This window comes from Nelumbo nucifera, chromosome 7 (assembly GCF_055504915.1).
Source record: "Nelumbo nucifera cultivar China Antique chromosome 7, China Antique-T2T, whole genome shotgun sequence".
NCBI classification, from domain to species: domain Eukaryota; kingdom Viridiplantae; phylum Streptophyta; class Magnoliopsida; order Proteales; family Nelumbonaceae; genus Nelumbo; species Nelumbo nucifera.
The window spans coordinates 57219756-57241756 of record NC_142655.1 but is presented as its reverse complement, the minus strand read 5'-3'; the positions used below and the strand labels follow the sequence as shown (position 1 = coordinate 57241756).

Below are 22001 nucleotides of genomic sequence, written 5' to 3'. Positions count from 1 at the left end.
AATTTCATATTTCTGAGGGGGAATACAGTCTACTTATCCCTTAATCTTTTAATTCATTAAGACATACGTAAATTGCAGAAAAAACATACAAAATGCAAAAAATAACAAAAATCATGGAAATAACATAGGAGATGAAGAAAATAACAAATTTTACAAAAATAAAAAATAAAAACAGGAAATTATATAAAAACAGCATAAATTACAAAAAAATATACAATATAAATTACACAATAATAACAAAAAGCATAGAAATGAAAAACAAAAATTACATAAAAAATAAAAACATAGAAATAATAATAGAAATTACAAAAACAATCACAAAAAATGCAGAAAACAGATATTACAGTGAGATATAAAAAGATGAGAATCGATTGTTCTCTCTATATAAATGTAGAATAATATAAGATTGTTTTGAGGTTTATCTTGACTCCTAATGATATATTAATATTTCAAACACGTTCTGGTGAGACCCTACAATAGTTTATTTCCAGAAGATGGAAACAGTTCACAATCAAGGCAAAGCTCAGTTGCAGCATTCTAAAGTTGCACACACCACCAACCTGGATGAGTTGAAACTTAAGAAGGATAGGGTTGACTGTTGGTCATTGTGCCTCTATGCCAAAATACTGGGTGAGGCTGAACCAATCTCAACTGTGATTGAGAAAGCTAAGGAATGGGGGGTGGAAAGTAAGACTGATATTCAGTTGAGGGTAAATATCTGGTCTTGGTCCCTTGGAAGCCTAGCTTTAATCCATTTAGAGCCAAGTTTGAAACAGCTGATCTCTGGATTAGCTCAGGTCTACCGATTGAATGCTGGTCCAGAGATGACCTTGAAATAATCTTAAGAGATGTTGGTGAAGTTCTGAAATTGGATGATGACACTATTAAAATGTACAGAACCTTGCATCCTAGAGTGTGTGAGAGTGGATAACACTAGGCCTTTCATCATGGAAATTCCTCTCACAAATGAAGAGACTCAGGACAAGATTAAAGTTTTTTAAAAAGTATTTTTGATTTATGCATCAATTGCAGGTGGCATCGATATAAGTATCATGACTATCCAAAAGCAAGGAAGGAGCACCCAGCTGATGGTTGGGTTATACTAGTCAACAAAAAGAAAGAGTTAGTTCATAAAAATAAATTTGGTCTAAGACCTGGGATCTCTAAAGTCACTTGTAGACACCCCATTTTTGCACCCTTTGTCTTTTTGCAGCACTTTGAGCTTTAAGCATGCTTCAACTGACCTCTCAGCCAATTTGGGGGTATTTTTGAAATTTTACAAAAGTTTGGGCTTCAAGGATCCAAGACCATAGGTACGTAGAGCCCAAAAATCTGAATCCGATGACACCAAGATCACCCAAATCTGACATCATTTACCCCTTCATCTTAAGACCCAAAGCCGAAATCGATTCCATTCGTCCGCTCAGAGTCATTTTGATCATGAACCTCATTTGACATCAAATCAAAAATCCGAGATCATAGGTATGTAGAGCCCAAAATCCAACGACACCAAGACCACCCGAGTCCGACACTGTTTACCCATTCATCCTAAGACTCGAAGCCAGAACCGATTTCGATCGTCCAATCGGGGTCATTTTGATCTTGAACCTCATCTTACATCAAATCAGACATCCAAAACCATAGGTACGTAAATCCCAAAAATCCAAATCCAATGATACCAAGGTCACCCAAATCCGGCATCATTTACCCCTTCATCTTAAGACCCGAAGCTGGAACCAATTCTGATCGTCCGATTGGAGTCATTTTGATCCTGAACCTCATTTCATGTCGAATCAGAAATCCAACACCATAGGTACATAGATCCCAAAAATCCAAGTCCGCCAACACCAAGATCACCCAAATCCGACACCGTTTACCCCTTCATCTCAAGACCCAAAACTGGAACCGATTTTGATGGTCCGATCGGGATCATTTTTTATCCTGAACCCTATGCCACATGAAATCTGAAATCCAACCTTATTTATAGGTGGATAGATCTCAAAATTCCAAGTCCAACGTTACCAAGATCATCCAATTCCGACACCATTAGCCCCTCCATCTTGAGACTCGAAGCTAGATTCGATTTAGGCCCTCTGTTTGGAATCCTCTTCACAACAACTTCGAACCTAGGGCATCCAACGACCATATCCTTCCTCTCAACTTCTAGAACCGTTTTAAAATCCAAGATTTGACCAGCTAGGAGCCTCCAATCAATCAAGCCAATCACCAAAACTGGGAATGTCCAATTTAGGTAAATTGGTGAAATCTTCCACTTATTGCCTTGATTGATTGAGAGGATCTCTCTCAAAGCTGTCTTGACAGTCCCTTCCCTCAATCAATCTCTCTCCAGAAACCCTTTAAACCTCAACAATTGATATTCCTAGGCTCCCTATCTCAGCCCTCCATTCCCTTCTAAAACCCTTCTCAAAAATCTATAAATACCCCCCTTTCTCACATTTTAGACACACAATCCAACTTAGGGAGAGAACTCTACCCCCATTAGCTTAGAGAATACCCCCCTCCCTTCACGTCCCAAGCAGCCCCAAGCTTCCCTAACTCACGTCCTAGACTCACTCCCCACCATCTCCAACGTCCCTAGAGTTTCTCCCATATCATCTAGAAGCCAAAGAACACCCCCAAGTCATGGATACATCCAAGAGAAAAAGCATGTAGCGTTCTTGAAGCAACAATAGTGCAGTAGAAAAGAATCAGTCATCCAGCCGTGTTCGTTTGTCATTTGGGCCACATAACTCATATTTTCAGCCTTTCACGATGATCGGGGATTCAAGATTAAGAAGCTTCTAAACTTCACATAAAGAGGAACAAGCTGATTTTAGCTGAAGTCTTCTCCAAGGTATGACACTTGTTAATTTATCTAGTTTCTTGTTAATTTAATTAGCTGAAGTGTTTTAATCATGACACAAATTCTTCCCATCCAAATTTCACATGTCCCTTTTTTTTCTAATCAACGTTAGGCCTTCTCAACCGAGTTCTTTTTTTCTTTCTTGCAATGCATGCTTTAGAATATAGGTAATTTGATCATCATCATCCACTTTAGTTTGTCCATGCTAATTAAAGACTTGGCTTTATTAGTCGGCATTCATTTAGATTGATAATTTGTCAAGCTTTTCTTTTATCTTTATCCTTGCACCATTAAAAGAGTAAATACATAGTCCATCACTTAGGATTTTGTTAGTTTTCATGGAGAATAATTAGTTTTTAATTCATGTTTTCTCCACCCACTTGTTTCAATAATATCAATAATAGGTTATGACTGGAATGTTTTAGCTAGATATTTGATCATTCTCTCTTCATTTTATATTGTCACTTCTTTAGTTTTTTTTTAATTGTTTGAATATTGTTTGTTTGTTACTATGAAAGTGTGCTAATTTTTAAGGCCTAAAATTATTAAATTTTCCTTATGTGAACGTTGGGAAAATACCCCGGCAGTGATGGGTCTCTTCATTTTATATTGATCATTCTCCACCCACTTGTTTCAATAATATCAATAATAGGTTATGACTTGAATGTTTTAGCTAGATATTTGATCATTCTCTCTTCATTTTATATTGTCACTTCTTTAGTTTTTTTTTAATTGTTTGTTTGTTACTATGAAAGTGTGCTAATTTTTAAGGCCTAAAATTATTAAATTTTCCTTATGTGAACGTTGGGAAAATACCCCGGCAGTGATGGGTCTCCCAGGACTGGATTTTGAAAATAAATTTGAAATTAATGGTGACTCCATACCATTCGACCCGGACAAGGCAGACAAATGTGGGTAAGATGAGAGAGAGAGAGAGACGGAAGGGGTTAGCACCCCTCTCTCTGGTCAATGTGAACACCATAATCCCTACTCGCATGGAAACTGGATTGGAGACTCGGATCCTCTAGTAGCTCGAAAGAGTGCTCCCTTCTGCATTCCCAGACCAATCCCTTTTGGACGCAAGGGCCTGAGCAAAAGGATGAGAAAATGCTTCCTCACCCCTTTTCTATCAGAACCCCCACCTCGGGACTCAGCTGAATGGTCTGAGAAGAGAGGAAGCGTGAACCTCTTGAACTCCAGAGAACCCACAAGCCTCAAACTGGGAAAAACAAACCCAAGAAGCAAGAACAAAAACTGCAAATAACAACAGAGGGATAAACTAACAAATAAAAAAAAAAAAAACAAAAGAGCGCATGATTAGAACTACAGTTGAAAAACTAAATACAGATATGAGGTAATCGAACTATACCTCTTGTGACGTGAAATGAGAAACGTTGATGCAAGAGAATGTGGAAATCTTGGCTTCTCGATGAACTCTTTTTCAGCAGCGGAATCTCTGCTTTGGGTTCTGCTGGAAGCAACTTTTCTCTTCAGGTTTGGCGTGGGCTGAGACAGAACCTTCGACTGTTCCTTTTTTTTTTTCAATCTCTCTTTAACAATCTTCCCTCCTCTCTCTAGACCTTCGACCAACCCTCTCTATTTTCTTCTCTCCCTCCTAGCTCTCTTTCTCCCTCACCGATCTTCGTCTGGTATCGCCTCTCTCTAAACTCTCCATTCCGCAGCCTTCAGGCTTCCCAAAAAGAAAACGGCGAGAGTGAGACCCCCTTCCCCACTTCTCTCTTCCTAGCTCTCTTTCTCTCTCACGGACCCTCTCTATTTTCTTCTTTCAGAGTTTTCTCTCAGTTCTCCATTCGGCAGTCCCAAAGGAAAATGAAGAGAGAGTGAAAGCCCCCAGCTGCTTCTTTTTTTCGACCTCTCTATTTGGGAATAGCCCCCGGAAGGAAGGGGGGGTTTTGAACAAAAACTGAGAAAAATGGGTGTTACAATAGGTAATGTAGGGTTTGGGGGTATCGACTTGGTATTTTTTGGAAACATGGGGTAATCTGGGAATCAGGTTAGGAGGAATTCGGGTAACTTGAACAAGGGTATTTTGGTAATTCTAGTGCTTTTGAAAGGAGGGGCATTTTTTGGAATTAGGTCAGGGTAATTTGGGTATTGGTCAAATGGGTAATTCGGGTAATTTTAGTCAAGGGTATTTTAGTGATTTGGGGTTGAGGGGTATTTTGGTGATTTTGGTTGAGGGTAATTTGGGTATTGGTCAAAGGGGTAATTATGGTCAAGGGGATTTTGGTGATTTTAGGAGGAGGGGTATTTTGGTAATTTTAGTCAAAGGGGTAATTCAGGTAATTTTGGTCAAGGGTATTTTGGGAATTTATGGAAATTTTAGAAGAAGGGGTATTTTGGTAATTTTAGGAGGGTATTAAGTCAAAGGGTATTATGGGGATTGGTCAAAGAGGTTTTTGTACGTTCTAGGTCGATTGATCAGCTAGACCTGGATGGGGCAGATCTATAAAAGGTTTGATACGATTAATCTGGAGCCTTGGAATAGAATCTAGGTGTGATCAAGAGGCAAATAGGGTTTGTTTGGGCTTAGATTTCACATATGGGTGTTTTGGGAGGTACTGGGTTTGATGGTTGTGTTTGACCTAATGGTTGAGGTGTAGGTGGAGGTTGATCGGGACCATCGGATAGGTATCGGGTAAGTTTAACGGTGGATCTGAGGGATTTCGGAGTGAAAGTTGGGGTTTTTGGGTGTTTCAGAGGGATCGAAAGGGCCTGATCGAGTGTTTGGGGTAAATTAGAGGTTCAGCCAGCGAACCGAGCAACAATTGGATGCTGACAATTGCCCCTATTTGTTGTGAGGTAGGAAACTATGGGACAACAAAGACCAAAAGAAGCCTATAGAGATTTTTGCGAGGGGTAAGCTTGGAAGATGGGTGAGACGAGGAAGGAGGATTATGGTAAGGACAGGCGAAAAAAGAAGAGTTCTTCTGCAACATCGTTTCATTGTGTTCAAGCCGGCTTTATTCTTGGCGAAGCAACCTTTCCTAGGTATCAAGAACCTTCGAAATTAGGGTACATTTGGCTTGAAAGAAAACAAACAAAATGATTGATAATATGAAAACCAATTGGAGAAAATACCCCTCTGAGGTATTAGAAACCTTGTGGAGTCAGGGTATGTTTGCGAGAACTAGATCTACAAAAAACTGTATCTAGATAAATCTGCGAAAACTGGATCCGGGTAAATATGTGTAAAACTACATATGGATAAATCTGCGAAAACTAGATCTGGAAAATCTGCAAAAATTGGATTAAAGTAAAACTGCGAAAAAACTGAATATGGGATAAAATTGTGGAAACTATACTAAGGTACACCTATGAAAACTAGATCTGGGACAATTTGGATTAAAGTAAATCAAAGAAATCTAGATGTGGAATAAAACTGTGAAAATTGGACTAAAGTACATATCTGCAAAAACTGAACCTGGGAAAATCTGGATTAAAGTAAATCTACGAAACCTGAATCTAGGATATAACTATGAAAACTGGACTAAAGTACATATGTGAAAATTGTATCTAGGAAAATCTGGATTAAAGTAAATCTACGAAATCTGGATCTGGGACAAAACTATGAAAACTGAACTAAAGTGCGTATATGCGAAAACTGGATATGGGAAAATCTAGATTAAAGTAAATCTACGAAATCTATATCTGGGATAAAACTGGAAAAATATACTAAAAGTACATCTGTGAAACTGACTCTAGGAAAAATCTGCGAAAACTGGATTAAAGTACTTCTATGAAACTGGATTTGGGAGAATCTGTGAAAATCGGAAGTGAAAACTAGATCTGGGATAAAATTGTGACAATTGGACTAAAAGTACATATGTGAAGCTGGATCTGGGAAAATCAGCGAAAACTGGATTAAAGTATATCTGTGAAACTAGATCCGTAAGAAATTGTCTTTTGATGTTTGGTACTGCCTTTTTTGAGATTGAGGCGACTCGAGCAATCAAGCTCAGCTTGGCAGTTTAGGGTAAATTGCATATTAGTGCTATGTACATTGCAATAGTTTCACTTTAGTACCCGAACTCCAAAATGTATCACTATATTATCTTGGGAATTTTCCATTTTAGTACCTTAAACTTTCGGGGTAGTGTGAAGTTAGTACCCATCAAATCAAACGTATAACTCCAATATCCAAACTTTCAAAAAGTGTCAAGTTAGTCCATATCGTTAGTTATCTGATCATGTGATGACATGTACAACTTAAATTTTTTAAAATGTCAAAACTACCCTTCAAAAGAAGATATTATTCATTGTCTTCTACCTTGAGACTGAACCGATTGAGGTGTAAAACCATTGTCGTTAATAATAAAAATTAAATGTCACTATCCTTGAAAAAATAACAGATGGAAATAGTCCAAAGTTAATAGAAAGAAAAATAAGAGAAAGGTATAATTAGTTTAAACGACAATATAATCGACAAACAATATACCTAAAGTAGTCTCCAAGGTGAATTACACCAGTGGCGGATGGGGTCAACAACCTGAACAAAAGATATAGTCCCCACGAACCAGCTTATCCATGAAGAATCTTCGGTGTCAAATGCCATCTTGAACCTCATTCATGGACACCACTAGATCCGCGCCGTTGCCTTTGTAGTTAAGGTCTTCACAGAGAACTCTGGAGTGCTTGCTTTTTGATAGTAAATGACCTCAAAGGGCTGCCCATTCGCAGCCAAGGATGCAGCCTCAATGACATGTTCAACCCTCATAAAGAAAATAAATATTGTTGTTGCAAACCTAAAGAAATGGAATAGGGAACATTTTGGAAATAATCAACAGAGCCCCAGTTAACAAGGAACATGTCCTTCAAACATAATTAAATAACATCCTATTGAGAGAAGAAATCTATTGGGCTAAAAAATATATGATTGATTGGCTGAATTTAGGTGATAAAAATAATAAAATTTTCCATACTTCTGCTACCATTAGAAAAACAAGAAATAAAATATTAGATGCTAAAAATAGGACAGGACAAAAAATAGAGGATCATATTGATATCTCCAATCATTTCTATGATGAATTTGAGCTGAGATTCCAATATGGGGGAATGGATGGTATTACAGAGTTTATAGATGACATTGAGAAAGGAATTAATGAGGAACAAAAGAAAACCATAATTAAGGAGGTCACAAATAAAGAAAATTTTTATGCACTCCAGTCTATAAAAGACATGGAATCTCTTGGCCCAGATGGCTTAAATGCCTTATTTTTTAAAAGGTCTTGAGATACTACAAAAGAATCTTTTTGTAGGACGATTAAGGCCTTTTTCATTATGGGGAACTGTGTCGGATTATGAACAAAACTTTCATTACTCTCATTCCGAAAATTGAGAACCCATAAATGGTGAATAATTATAGACCAATTAGCCTCTACAACGTGATTTATAAAGTCATTACAAAAATCTTGATTAACAGGGTAAAACCTCTTTCTTTTTAATTTAATTTATCCATTTCAAGTGTGTTTATTCCAAATAGGCAAATTGATGACAACATTTGAATTGCACATGAGATGCTTCACACCATGAAGACAAAAAAAGGCAAGACTAGGATTATGGCTTGCAAAATTGACATGAAAAAGTGTATGAAATACTTGAATAGGATTTTATTGAAGTAGTTTTAAGGAATTTTGGATTCCATGATAAATGGATTGGTTGGGTCATATCATGGAATGCATTAAGACAATCTCATTCCAAATTTTGGTTAATGGTATCCCATCTAGGGAATTCTTTCCTACAAGAGGTATTAGGCATAGTGATCCGCTCTCTCCATATATCTTTGTGCTATGTAGTGAAGCTCTTACAAAGAAACTTGTTAAGGAATCTCTACTCCATGGTAGCCCCATTAGATGCAAGATGGAAAGGATAGCCCAAACATTCCAATTCTGCAATTTGCATATGATTATATTATATTCACTAAGACTATAATTCCACTCTGTTTGAAAAATTAAAGAAATCCTCTCGAATTTTGAAAGGGCATCAGGTCAAAGTCAAAATTTTATGAAATCTACAATCCAATCCTCAAAGAATACCCTTAACAGATTTTAGAAAATCTTGGCAAATTTTATGAAAATTCCAATCCAAACAAAACAAAACCTTTACTTGGGAGCACCTTTAATTAACTCTAGATTTACTAAAAACACTTTCATGTTTGTCAAGGATAGGGTCAGAAAACAAGCTTAACATTTGGAAGAATAAACCCTTTCCTTAGATGGAAGAATTACTCTCCTTAATTCCACTACTAATATGATGCCTCAATACTTAATGAGGTCCTTTAACCCCCCCCCCCCAAAAAAAAAAATGTCATTAAAGATTTAAATAAATCCCAAATAAACTTTCTCTGGTCTAACTCTAGTGAGAAAAAGCCCCTCCATTTGTTAAGTTGGGAGAGAGTTTGTAAACCAAAGAGTTGGGGTGGTTTAGGTCTCAAAGACCTCCACTGGGTAAATGAAGTAGGCCTTGCAAAGTTGGGATGGAAAATTTTAAAAAAGGAGGATAATCTTTGGGTCAAAGTGGTTAGGAGTAATACCTTTAATAAGAAAGTTTTTGGAATGCCAAGGAGAGAAAAAGAATCTCTTGGGCCTAGAGAGGAATCCTTAGTGCTATAGATCTACTAAAAAAGGGTATTGGGTGGGAGATTGGAAATGGCAAGGATATAAAATTTTGGAGTGACTCCACTCTTGCTGAAGTGATCTCCTCACACCAAATTGAGATTGAAAGCTTTCATGTGAGTGATATGATTGATCATGATAGAAAAGGTGTGGATTAAGAACAAAGTGAGGAGCTTAGTTCCAACCAATATCTAGTCTATGATCAAATCTATTTTTTTTCCAATAAGGCCAAAAGAAGATAGGATGATTTGGAGAGTTAACCCCAAATGAGATTTCACAATGAAATCAGCTTACAAACTTAAATGTAGTTCAAATTTAAACAGTGATAATGATTTTAGTCGACTTTCAAAAGTCTAGAAGCTGAGTTGCCCCCCCCGCAAAAAAAAAAAAAAAACGAAGTTTTTTGTGTTTCTCGTTCTCTCAAACAAGCTTCCATAAAAAACCTTCCTAAAGAAAAAATGTTTTAATCTTGACACTAAACGTAGCTTCTGTGATGAAGAAGAAGATCTAAGTCATATTTAAAAAAAAAAAAAACTGTGGCATAGCCAAACAGACTTGGTTATTGGCCAACCTTAACATTAATGGTCCCCATGAACTCAACTCTCCATTTCTGGATTGGTGGACTAGTATTCATAAAAGGGGTGTAATGGAAGGAGAAAAATTAAAGGAAAAGTGTGTGTGTTCATATTATGGTATTTATGGAAGAATAGAAATCAGAAAAAATTTAATAACAACTCCATCCCACCTCAAGAAAATTTGGATAAAGCAACTAAAACTTTTAATGAATTTAGGGACAACCAAGTATGCACTAAGATGGCAAAGGATAAAAAAAAGTGGAAACATATCAAATGGATTTCCCCTGACCCCGAAACCATAAGAATAAATTTCGATGCTTTATGTTCAAAAGATGGTCTATGTTCTGCTATGATAATTGCTAGAAACCATTTAGGTAAAATAGTTGATTACAAAGGTTACTCCCTCAGTTTCTCTACCATCAATGCAGATGAAGCTTGGGCTACTTAGGAAGCACATAATTTGGCAGCCAATTTTTCATAGTTTCCTATTACCATTGAGGGAGACCCTCGCCTTGTTATTTCATACCTTAAGGGTCAAGTTACCTCACCATGGAGAATAGAGAATATTATCCAAGACCACCTAGAGACGAAGGACTGGTTCAAGTATGGAGTGTGGTACAAACATTTCTTCATGGAAGCCAACCAAGTGGCCGATTGGATTGCAAATGAATCTCTTAGATCCTTGCCTAGTTCTATCTCTTTTAACCATTGTAAGACCAAATGGTCTTTAGATTTCATTTGTTTTTAGTGATTTGTGGGGATGTGATACCCCCTATTAGCACCCAGTTTTTTGTTCGGTTCCTTCACCGCACCTCTTGGTACTCTCCTCTTGGACCCCGGATACTCGAAAACATAACCAGATCAATTCGAGACTTCCCCAAATCCGAAATACCCTCCTCTCACTCAACCCATAAGACAAATAAGAGCTTTGAGATCAATATCAACATCCGATCAGACATCATCCTTATACTTTGAAAAATACAACCTAGTTACACATTAATTTTCATGACTAAACTCTAAAGATCCACTATTCATCACACCAACTCCTTTCTAACGGCCCCAATCTATGCGATATCCAAATCCCAACTCCTCCAAAATCAAATCCAATATATCCATCACCCCAAGATCACTAGGAAGTAATCAACTAGCGAATCCCACCATAAATCTACCAAGATCCCAAGACCCTGAATAATTACCAAGATTGACCTTATCTTTCTCATATCAGAACCATCACCTTGAATCCTCCCCTTAATCCATGCATGCCCACCAAATTGTAGCTCAAGATTCCCTCATTTACTCCCCCATCAAGCCTAGATCCTATTCCAACAAATCTCATTAATTAGAGCCTACCAACCATCGTCCGAACTTTATGTGACAAATCAGACCTTACTTGTGTTTAGAAACCCAAAAAACCTCACCATGTCAAATCTCACGACCAAACACCTCCGTTTGACCGTTGAAAAAGTAAGATTTCATTTCAAACCTTATTGTGATTAAAAAATCACAAGCTAAGATCATGATTTGAACTAAATCAGTCAATCTATAGCTCTGATCGAAAACCCATCACTTCCATTAGATTCAATGTGATAAAAAATTCCAACCCACCAAATTTTATCCCAAAATTCCCCCGTTTGACCCTTTATCGAACAAAGACTTTGTTTTAGCAAATCTTATTAATTTGAACTTGTCAGCCACATATCTCAATCCTCCCGACCCTGTTTGTCCGATCAGACCTCACCACTGTGTCCAGAAACCCAAAAAACCCTAGGACACCAAATTTCATGACCATATTCGCACATTTGACCATTAAACTAGAAAGATGTCGTTTTGACGCACCATATTAAATCGCCATGTCATCTAGCCTAACCTGAAAACTTATATGGGTGATGGCTGATGTCAGACCCATTATTGATCCATTATAACACCTGAACCAATGAAACAGAGTCTAATAGGCTTAAAAAATCCAAAATACCAAACAAACCCCTACTTAAAACTAAGAAAAGACAAAACCACTTTAAAAAGTTCATCAAATTTACATTTTCTGCCACTATTAGCCCCAAATACGAGACTGCAACGTCTGACACGCCCTAAACTCCCATTGGCTGCACAAAACATAGGAAAACCGCCCCAAATCAAAGAAAGAGTTTCACCAAATAGGAAATCTTGACTGTACACCCATTTCTTTGAAGAATCTTTGCTTATTTTAGTGAAAGAACTCTGCTCAACCATAGGCACTGTAGCTGAGCAAATTTCAAACCCGTCTCCTTCCATGGCCTCTATAAATAGAGGCCTAGCTTGAACTTGAAAGGGGGGACCTGGGAGGTAACGTGAGGAAGGGACAAAAGAGAGAAAACCTTGGGGAGTCCCCTAGAGAGAGAGAGAGAGAGAATGGAGCTTTCTTCTAACCCATACTACCTCGTGTTCACCTGAAACTTGGAAGTAATCTAAACCCCAAATCCCAAATTCGCCTCATCCAATTTCAAGTGGAAGTTGCCACAATTGGAAGCACTCCGTAGCTCAAGAACCCATTCAAGTTTCGTTCTACCTCATTTCGAGCTGTTGGAAAACTTCTGTTAAGGCACATACAGAAAGTAAGTCTTTTTTTTTTTAGTTTTTCTAGGTTGCTTGAGGTTATGAAATATTGGAGAACCATTGTTTGCAATTTCTTATTGATTGAGAGTAAAGGCAGCGAGACGAGGGTTTTAGGGAAATCAATACCTAAGACCCGATAACATCACCTCAAAATCGGTATTATGAGGAGTTGAAAGCATGTTCCTCCAGATTTAAGAAACTCTTGCAACCATTTATGTTTTCTGTGAGAGAAACTAAGCCTGGACAACTCCCATTTTGGGCTGCAACAACAGCTTGGAGAGAGGGGTGCCTAACACCTTCCCTCTCCCAATTCTTGAGACTCGAATCTCTTGGTTGTGTGCCTTAGATCGATTTTTGATAACTGAAAATGAGGGCCTATTTCCTCTAAACAATGGGTGGCAACTCCAATTCTTTTGAGCTGACCTTGAGCTTCCCGGAGCTCACACCCCCCATCTTGTATACCTTTTGTTTCTATAAAAAATTCCTTCTATATAAAAAAATGGCTTCCGTTGAACTCATGAACTTTAGGAACCTAGACGAATGAACGAGATAGCATTAGTAAATTTATTCAATAACACGATTGCTGTTTGACGAACAACTAATGGTAATGCTCCATGCCATTAAAAAAGAGGGCAATGATAGTTCAGCCCAGCGTCAGAATTGTTAGGCTCAATGTGCAATTGGGGTAGGTGCCTGCTTAGAATTGATGCGAATTTACGAGCGGGCATTGATGCATAGAATGGGGGTAATTTGACATTTTAAATTATTGTAGGTTTCAGTGGAATTCAGAATTCTAGCGTATCTTTTTCGGTAAAAAAGTATATGGGGCCCACAATTAGAAATTAATTGGCATATACTTTTCGGTAAAAAAGTATATGCCAATTCATGTATTTTATTACGAGTCCCGCTTCAGTCCAGTCGCACAGCATAATAACGCACCACGTGTTCTTACAACGTGTGCGTATTTGATACGTGCGAGGTGAATTTAACTCCTCATTCCTGGTTTCATTCCATCCCGCACCTCTCTCGCCCCTGATTCTCTTGTTCAAGTGTATTCACCGACGAGTGTAGCAGCGTGAGCACCCAGTCTAAGATAATCCTGATCGCCCAAGTCGGCCGACCGGTAAGTCACCAGAAACCGGATCCAGTCTTCTGGTAATGGTTTCCACCGGTTCCTGTTTCTTCTCCGACTCTTCAACGCCGTTATCGCGAGTGCCACGCTTCGGATCTGTCGAATTGGATTCATTGAACAACTGGTTTTCATGGTCGGATTCTTCGCTGGTAACAGGTTTGCTGTCGACGTTTTCCGGCGAGGAATTTTCCGGCTCATCATCTCTCTCCTTTTGTCCCTCTTTAGCTCTGAATTTCTCCGAGTCCTTTTCTAGATCTGGTTTCTCTACCTTTCTCTCTCAAGCTCCGCTCGTGCTCTTCTTTCAATCTTCACTTTCAATTGCGAAGACCTGTAAAATGAAACGCAAATGACAAAGAAAACTCTAGTTCATAATGAAAACCAAAGATCCCTTCCTTCGACGCCCAACCAAAATGAAAAAAGGAAATAACCAATATTTTTAATTCAGATCTTTGAAAATCTAACGTATACAAAAATGGCACCAAAAGATGATGAGAAGAATTCGTTGGTTTTGTCGTCTTTCGACGTGAATCGACGTTTAAGGTCATGTTGTTTCTGTATACAGTTCTGAGCGGTTAGTAAATGAAGGGCAGAGCTTTGGTTTTGCATTTCCATGGCGACGGAGTCCCATCTATTGGTCCCGTGCCGGTTAACGACGCATGCTAGCTATAGCTCCTCTCAAGTACCCCATGTTTCCGTCCCTGTAACCCTGTTATTCACCATGGTTTCTCATCTCTTCCTTCAACCACTATGCAAATTTGCCATCTTTTTCTCCTTTTTTTTTTTTTTTCCAAAACTAGGGTTTTTCTTTTTTGTTTTCGTCTTCTTTCTTCCCTTTTATTTCTCTTCGATTTTCGTTGTGTTTCCCTTTTCTTTTTTTAGACAGCACATACGCACTCTCTCTCTCTCTCTCTCTCTGAGTTGGGCTTCAGGGCTTGAATGTAAGGGTTGGATGCACCTCGCACGTATCAAACACGCGCACATTTTAAGAACACGTGGTGCATTATTGTGCCGCACGAACGGCCCTGACTGAAGCTGCCTGGACCGAAGCCGGATTCTTTTATTACTGGGGGTGGAAAGATGTCATAATAATATCATTGACTCCACAGCTATTACATTCAGCTAACATTTCTCCTCTAAATATAATATTTAGTGTTTCCGTGACCCTGAAATCAATACATATATCATACATAACCAAACAAAACCCTCAACCACTCCATAGGCGACCTGTTCACAGGTCGGGTTTTGGGTTTGACTTGCACTGTATCGGGTTCGAGCCAGGTCCATGAACAAGTTTAATAACCAATCAAAACAAAGGAAGGAAATAATCAATGCCCCTCCCCTTCAACACACACAGAGAAGGGAAAGGAATAATAAAGAATGATGAGATGAAACTTTCCGTGAATAACAAGGTTATGACCCAAGTGCTGAAGGAATTAATCCTGTTAATGGTAAATCTAGAACAGTTTTCAACCTGTCTTCATAGACATGGAGTAAACCTACCAAAAGGAATTCCTGACATGTCCTCCATGAATTTTATTATTGAATTGTTAAATTGTTACATGTATAGTTTCTATACCATTAAATCAATTTGATTGCTTTGGTAGCATTCAGCCGACCAAAGAAACCACGTCAGAAGGGCTGTAACAAGTTGCTTGTGACATGCCCTAAAAAAATTGGGAAACAAATGAATCATGATTAAGTTGAAAAATAAGGAATATCCTCACTGATTTGGAAAATTGAGTAGATCTGCACTTCACAATATCAACTCAACTAAGTATGCCGAGAAGAATCAGTATACAAAGTTTCCCATTGAACCAATCATGTCTGTCAAGAAATTTCTCGATCAGAACAGAAAGCGTAGCAAAACCTGCACAAGCAACACATGCCGCCTTTGGTCCTCCTAGAAGCACAGTTATTTAAGGTGTCAGTATATTAGTCAACAGGAAGGAAGATCGAATAGCCAAAGTGAATGGTCAAACACTATGGATGAAAGCCTAAAAACTGAACTCCTAACATGTGATTTCAACAGGCACGGTTATCTGACTTCCCAAAGAATGGCACTGAATACAGGTTGTCGGGGGAAAGATTCCAAATGCCTCTCTACATGTTTCCCTGCAACATCAATAACAGAAATTAGAGTGCCCAAATACATAGCCCACATGTTTCCCTATGAATGTACCTTATCACACCAAACAGATAAAAACAATAAAAAGGGAATTTAGGCAGAATAAGAGATCCCATAGATGCCTAAAGAAGTTACTGATGCAAGTTAACTAAAGACAGGATTTCACACCCTTGAGGATCAGGAACCCACCACATCAGAAACCCATAAAAGCTGATGCATTGTCATTTATATGAAATAGAAATAAGAGAGTTTTTGTGGATGGGGTGGAGGGAGAGCAAGAAAATTCATTTAGTTAACTGGGGAAGGTGTGTAAACAAAAAAAGAATGGAGGGCTAGGAATTAGAAGAATTCGGGAAATGAATTTAGCCTCACTTGGCAAGTGGTTTTGGAGGTTTGGTAACCAAGGGAACTGCTTGTGGAGGAGAGTAATTGAAGCAAAATATGGTACAATATGTGAAGGTTGGGTCCCTAGTTTAGAAGGGAATTGAAAAAAGCTATAACGCTTTCAGCAAGGAAATCAAATTTGTAGTGGGAAGGGGTACTAGAGTTAACTTCTGGTTGGATCGATGGAGTGGTAACAATACACTTAAGGATGATTTCCCAGAATTATTTGCAATTGCAATAAACAAGGAGGCGAAAGCAGCTGAATATGTCCAGTCTCAAAATGGGATGCTTGTCTGGAATCCCCTGTTCAGAAGGGTTTGACTGATTGGGAGATTGAACCTTTCAGTAGGCTTCTTCAAAGGCTGTACAACACTCAAATCGACCCTAATGCAGCTGATAAAAGGTTTTGGGTTGCAGATAGCAAAGGCCAGTTCTCGGTGAAATCTCTCTATGGTAGGCTGGCCCAAGAGGAAGTAGATCTGGATTTTCCTGTGCATATAATATGGTGCAAGCACATTCCATAGAATATCTCTTTTATCTATTCATTTATTTGGGCTACTTACCTGAACAAGATTCCTACTAGAGACAATCTGGTCAGGAGGGGTGTGGATTGATTCTAAAAGATGTGCCTTGTGCAACAGTGATGATGAGACTATTGACCACCTGTTATTGCATTGCAGCTTCAGTTACAAAATACGGGTGCGGACCCTCAGAATTTTTGCAATCAGAAGTTGCTACCCAGAATCAATATTGATTTTGTCAACAGTTGGAGGGTACAAGGCCTAAGCAAGAAAGGGAAAGTTCTACGGTATCTGATTCCAGGTGCTGTGTTATGGTTGATGTGGCAAGAAAGAAACTCAAGGATATTCCAAAACAAAAGCTGTCAAGAAGAGGAAGTGTGGCAGACGATTGTGGGGAAGCTGTTCTCCTGGTCTTCCATTCAGCTAAAAGCTGATAGTTCTTTTTACAGTTCTCTTTTTGACTTTAAAAGCCTGTTTGTATCTCCCATTGGTTATGTAGTTTGAGCGCTATCTTTGTACTTCAATTGTACAGCCTCTGGTTGTACTTTCTTTTTATTGAATTGATACTTCTTCTAAAAAAAGCAAATAAATATATCTAAAAAATACCTATGTAAGTATATATATATGAAATGCATGATATGCAGTCAATTGTCCTTTCCTTTCAGTTAATCCACCTACAAAGAAACCTTCTATCATAAAGTCAATTAGGACAAATTAAATAACATAATTATTTCGACTAGTTTACTATCAAATACCACGTAGTTCAAATAGGCAAAAAGGATAAAAACTTTTAAGAGTTCAAAAAATAATTAAATCATCTTAAAGATTATTATAGAGCTAAAATAACCATCACAAATTGTGTAAAAATAACTGTAAGAATACATTGGTTTGAAAATATGATGCTGCATGTTTGCTGTAACCGTGATGATATGTACAAGATACTGCATGCATTGGTTAAACAAGTAGTTGGAATTTCCCAAGTGACATTGTAAAAGAATGCTCTATTCTCTTTGATCAACAACTGTAACAATATCATGTAATCCCATGACATGGTTAATCTAATCCAAATATGTTTGGAAACTAAATAATTGCCTCCTCAGAATTGCACCTCTCTTTCAATCCATATTCTTTTCTCTTCTAGGCTTTCAGAAGTTGCCATGCCCCAAAATCTCTTTCTTTGATGAGCACAATCATCATTAGATAAGGGCCCTACCCAATGTTGGTCCTGGGGTCTTTATTTTTTTTATCAGCAGAAAGTTTATTTTATTAAATTAGTTATATATGAAAACAGTAAAATTTGATGACAAGAATGTTATCCCCAATATCATAAGGTAGGTTACAAAGAAGCCCAGTACAAATTCTACCTTGCAGCCCCTTGTTTAGCAAGGGAATCAGCTTAACCCACTTGCACTCCTTACCCACTTGAATTCAACATTTAAATCCTTTGCAATCCTTTCAATTTCCTTGTAAACATGTTTGAGATTCAACGGAATATTTCTATTACATCTCGCCCATGAAATAATTACTTTTGAATCCCCTTCCACCACCACTTGTCTGAAACCCAGTTGCTTTGCCAGCTGGAGACCACACAACAATGCCATCAATTCAGCCTTCACAGAGTTTGCAATGGCCCTGAATCATCATTATCATCATCATCATCCGTGCCTTATCCCAACTATATTGGGTCAGCTACATGAGTCCTGTTTTGCCAATCCATTCTATTAAAGCCATAAACACTGTTAAACTATTAGTGCTTATATCATTTCTTACTACTACCCATGTCCAATTTGGTCTACCTCGAGCTCTTCTAGCCCTTTCAATGTGTAACAAATCACTTCTTCTAATTGATGCAGTTGGTGGTCTTCCATGCACGTGCCCAAACCATCTTGGTCTACTCTCTCATTTTATCACCTATTGGAGCTACTCCTCGGTTCCTACAGATAACTTCATTACTAATCCTATCCTTCGTAGTTTTTCCACTCATCCATCTTAGCATTCACATTTCTACCGCATTCATTTCCTGGACATGTTTCTTGACTGGTCAACACTCCGCCCCATACAACATAGCTGGCCTTACAACTGTTTTATAGAATTTTCCTTTTAAGCTAAGTGATATTCGCCTATCACATAAAAGTTCAGATGCACCCCTCTGTTTTTCCCATCCTGCTCTAATTTCTTTGGGTGACATCCTCCTCAATCTCTCCTTTGTTATGAATTATTGAACCGAGGTACTAGAAATGGTCACATTGTGTTATCTCTTGGTCTCCAATCCTAAGTGGAACCAATTGGCCCTGAATATAATGCCAATATCCTACTCCCCGAATTTCTGATTGCTCCACCTGTCCTGCCATGCCTAGGTTACCCAAGGAGCTCCCGTCAAAGCTCAATGTTACTTTGCTTCCTTCTGGGGGTTTGCACTCCACTCTTATTCTTGCTTTTTCTCTGGAGGACTATGCTACTACCTCCTACCATGCCCTTACAATGTCAGTGACTAAGAAATTCTGAAAGCAGTCCAATGTTTTAATCCAAAGTGCAACCTTCACTTTTATACCATCTATTATCTCCTCCAAAGTCCTATTCTTTCCGGTGAAAATTCTATTATTCCTCACTTCCCACACCACCCAAGTAACTGCTGCCTTAGTAGCTCTCCACATTATTCTCTCTCTTTTCTTTGGTTGCCTCAAGAAGTTTTGGTTGAAGATGTCCACCACCTTTTGAGGGGGATCCCACTCAAATACAAAGTATAAAGGAACAAAAGATTAGTAAATGGGAGAGGGTTTCTCCACTACCCTTACATAAGAAGCACATATGAAGAGAAAGGCAAGAAGAGGACCTTCTTCTCTGCAGCACATTACATGTATTACCTTTCCAAGGAAAATTTCCCATCAGAAAACTTGAATTTTTAGTGGGATAGGCTTACTCCAGATTTCTCTCACTGGGAAGTCCACCCCTTGAGAACTAAGGCAAGATTCTTGAAAAGGGGCAAGAAAGAGTCCATCTGGACTTAAGATTTTCAAACACATTTCTTAACTTAGTGCACTCTATTAACAATAATTTTGTTACAGATTCTGAAAACTCTGATAAAGCTTATCAAATGCAACCTCTATACTATAACACCCATGAAAACAATCATCTCTCCCGATCAAGTCATGTATGCTGTCTGACTATACACGATGTGTGCCTATGAAGTTACCTTCTACAGCTAAAACTCGAAGAACAAATGGTTAGGAGCAATGGACTATACAACTCTGAAGAATTTTTTTCCTACTGATCTTGTAGTAAAAGTGTGTAATTAAATGAAGACTGGTTGAAGCTTTCTGTTAGAAGGGATGCAACTACCCTTCAAACTCACATTTATGGCTCCGCCTTCATGCTGCCTGCAAAGCGTAAAATACATTCAGGATAAATCCAAGTTGTACTTGAAAACAATCTAAAACCAACTGTCTCCCTTCTTTTACCATTCTGTCCAAGATTGTTCACGGCTGGATTAGGAACAAACCCCAATTGCAAAGCACTTTGAAGCTCATCTTCCCGTGCACTAGGTACCTGTAGTAAGAGGTCTTGAATAATTTTTCTCTGACAAAGAAAAAGAGGAGTGGAAGGAAAAGGAAAAGAAGATCCTTTAGCTAGGCATGGTGGTTAACTGTGGAATTGTACCCTGGACTAGAAAGGCTCCCTCTGGCGGAGTGATGTGTTGTGGATGAGAGGAGCTCATTGCTGGAGTAAATCCAAGAATACCTGAACTGCCACCCCCGCAAATGAAGAATCTACAGTGAAATGAACTGAAATAAAATTCATAACAAGCTCTAGAGAATTTATGTTTAACATTTTATTTATAGAACTTCTAGCATTTACCTCAATCTTACTTATATTTTGATAGAACCTGTTCTATATCAATGTTTATCTCGGGATTGACAGTGGCAAGTTTCACAGACAGAAACTGCATTAACAAAATATGTAATGCCCTTTAGATCACAACAATTGGGCAATAACATTAAGAAACAATAACTTTCTTTTTTGGTAAATAACATGATAAGCTAAATTATTGATTCCAGTTATTAAAAGGAAAATGTGCAGAAAATCCTAAGGTTCAGCATTTAATTTTGCATAGTATAACATGCAAAACATAACAAGAGGTCCATTATAAAAGAAATCATCTCCATACTTGGACAAAGAAAGCTAGAACACTATTAACTGACCTTGCAGTGGTCTGCTTGTGCTAGCATCTGCTGCGACCATGGTCAGGGCATATTCCTGTGATGGACGAATAAAACAAGGACAAACTGGTGATCCAATCAAAAAGCAGATCACCTGGTATTTTTAATTTAAAACAAATAGAATCATGTCCATGTATTATTGGGCAATTGCAAGAATTTGTACAATGGTCACAGCAGATGTGAGCTCAGTCCACATCCACATGATCAGTAAATGCTGAGCAACAGAAGCTAAGTGATCAACTTATGGGAGATGGGATATTGTTTCCCATTAAAGAAGAGCTTCAGATTCTGTCATAGAAATAACTCCCAAGGACTAGAACCAAAAGATCAAATGAATGCCTTTCATTTTAGTGCTGAAACGTGGATGGCTCAGAAATTGGCTCAAGAGTTTGAATAAAAAAGAAGGCAAATGACAGATAAAACAGCTATTAGTGGCATCTAGTGGAATTGATTTTTGGAATAATGGATCATTATGTGCTGAACAGTTAGTCTAGATGTCCATATTCTGTGGAGTTTTCTTTTTCTTCTTCCCTTCTTTTCTTGGTAAGGGTACAGAGGAGTTCATGGACTATACTTTTCTCATAATGTATAAATCTCCTGGCTTTCAGAATGTATCATACCTCAACCTGTCGTTGCAGTGACTGCACATAGTTGATAATCTGATCGAGCATTACTGCCTTCCCAGTAATCTATAATTGTAGATGACAGCAATTTAATTAAAAGTTAAGAGAAGCTAAACAAGAGCTTGCACAAGCACAAAAATACAGTATTTAAATTCTTAAAGTACCTTGTTGCATCCTGGAACAAGATCTTGAAGATATCTAACCCGCTCACTAATCTTTTCTCTTCTAACCCATATATTGAAATACACATGCTCAAAATCTGAAGACAAGGAAGTTCCACCATGAGAAACATGGATAACTCATAATAAGAACTCACCCTCTCTTCCAGGCTGTC

At 38.2% G+C, this 22001-nt stretch overlaps 1 protein-coding gene across 4 annotated transcripts in view; it reads right to left on the bottom strand.

Annotated features, from left to right (window-relative positions):
• The window catches only part of LOC104599715 (ribonuclease H2 subunit B), a 49728-nt gene extending 45001 nt beyond the window's left edge, over positions 1-4727 (bottom strand). For 2 of the 4 annotated variants that reach the window (XM_088891381.1, XM_088891383.1), the window contains exon 1: positions 4233-4726. The gene's annotated coding sequence lies outside the window, so the exon portion shown is untranslated. Of the gene's footprint in view, positions 1-4232 lie in introns of all 4 variants that reach the window. The other 2 variants (XM_088891384.1, XM_088891380.1) reach the window with 2 other exon arrangements.
• Positions 4728-22001: the final 17274 nt, after the last annotated feature.